The sequence below is a fragment of the Chiloscyllium plagiosum genome, chromosome 44 (genome assembly GCF_004010195.1).
Source record: "Chiloscyllium plagiosum isolate BGI_BamShark_2017 chromosome 44, ASM401019v2, whole genome shotgun sequence".
Taxonomy (NCBI): Eukaryota; Metazoa; Chordata; class Chondrichthyes; order Orectolobiformes; family Hemiscylliidae; genus Chiloscyllium; species Chiloscyllium plagiosum.
In genome coordinates, this window is record NC_057753.1 from 11628015 (window position 1) to 11629803 (window position 1789).

A 1789-nucleotide genomic window follows, 5' to 3' on the forward strand; every position below is an offset into this window, starting at 1 on the left:
TTTATATAAATGATGAAAAGTAGAGGACCCAGCACCGATCCTTGTGGCACTCCACTGGTCACAGGCCTCCAGTCTGAAAACCAACCCTCCACCACCACCCTCTGTCTTCTACCTTTGAGCCAGTTCTGTATCCAAATGGGTAGTCATCCCCATATTCCATAAGAACTAACCTTGCTAATCAGTCTTCCATGAGGAACCTTGTTGAATGCCTTACTGAAGTCCATATAGATCACATCCACCGCTCTGCCCTCATCAATCCTCTTTGTTACTTCTTCAAAAATCTCAATCAAGTTTGTGAGACATGATTTCCCACGCACAAAGCCACGTTGACTATCCCTAAGTCTTTAGATGATACAAATATTTATTCAAGGGGCCCTGTAATTTCCTCCCTAACTTCCCACAATGTCATGGGATATGCTTGATCAGGTCATAAAGATTTATCTACCTTTATGTTTTCTAAGCCCTCCAGTACTTCCTCATCTGTAATGTGAACTGTTTTCAAAACATCAATATTTATTTCTGAGTTCTCTCGCCTCCATTTCTTTCTCAACAGTAAAAACTGACACAAAATATTCAATTAACAACTCTCCCTTCTCTTGGGGTTCAACACAAAGACGAACTCGTCAATCTTTAAGGGGTCCTACTTTCTCTTTCTAGTTGCTCCCTTTCTATCAATGTATTTGTGGAATCTCTTTGGATTACTGTTAACCTTACTTCACACAGAGGGTGTTGGGCATTTAGAACGTGTTGTCAGCAGAGTTGGTAGAGGCAGGCACAGTAGATTCATTTAAAGGTGCGCCTGGACAGATACATAAGTAGGTGGGGAGCAGAGGGATACAGATGCTTAGGAATTGACCGACAGGTTTAGACAGTACATTTGGATCGCCTCAGGCTTGGAGGACCGAAGGGCCTGTTCCTGGGCTGTAAAGTTTCTTTGTTCTTTGTTATTCTTATCTGCCAAGGCTATCTCATTCCTGAAGAAGGGCTTATGCCCGAAACGTCGATTCTCCTGTTCCTTGGATGCTGCCTGACCTGCTGCGCTTTTCCAGCAACACATTTTCAGCTCTGATCTCCAGCATCTGCAGCCCTCACTTTCTCTCGAAGGCTATCTCATATCCCCTCTTTGCCTTCTCAGAAAAACAGCCCCAGCCTGTGCAGCCTCTCCCTGTAGCTCAAATCTACTAGCTGTAGCTCAAAAACTACTCTTAGATAACTTTCTGCACTGTCCACTGTACCATCAATTTTAGTGTCATCCACAAACTTACTAACCATGCTTCCTGTCTCCAGGTAAGTAAGTCAAACCCCATTTTCACAAATGAGCGCACGGGCAGACGCACACATCTTGTCTATATGGCTTTGCGTTCTGTAAAACAAGATCAGAGTGGTGCCGGAAAAGTGCAGCAGGCCAGGCAGCATCCGAGGAGCAGGAAAATTGACGTTTCGGGCAAAAGCCCCTTCATCATCCATTCCTGATGAAGGGGCTTTTGCCCGAAACGTCGATTTTCCTGCTCCTCGGATGCTGCCTGGCCTGCTGCACTTTTCCGGCACCACTCTGATCTTGACTCTGATCTCCAGCATCTGCAGTCCTCACTTTCGCCACTCTGTAAAACAAACCTTTTTCCATCCTGAACACTTCATCACCTAAGACTCTTCATCTACCACTATTAACACTCCCTTTGCGTTTTACTCTGGTCAACCTCGCCATCCGTTCCACTTGCTCCTCCATCCACCCCTGTCTCTTCCACGTTATTAAACTCAACGCTTTTCTAGTCCCCCCTTCAGTTCAGAC

At 45.3% G+C, this 1789-nt stretch overlaps 1 protein-coding gene across 1 annotated transcript in view; it reads right to left on the reverse strand.

Annotated features, from left to right (window-relative positions):
* Window positions 1-1789, reverse strand: part of LOC122543556 (zinc finger protein 721-like) — a 76626-nt gene that overhangs the window by 10199 nt on the left and 64638 nt on the right. The gene's annotated exons all lie outside the window — the stretch shown is intronic.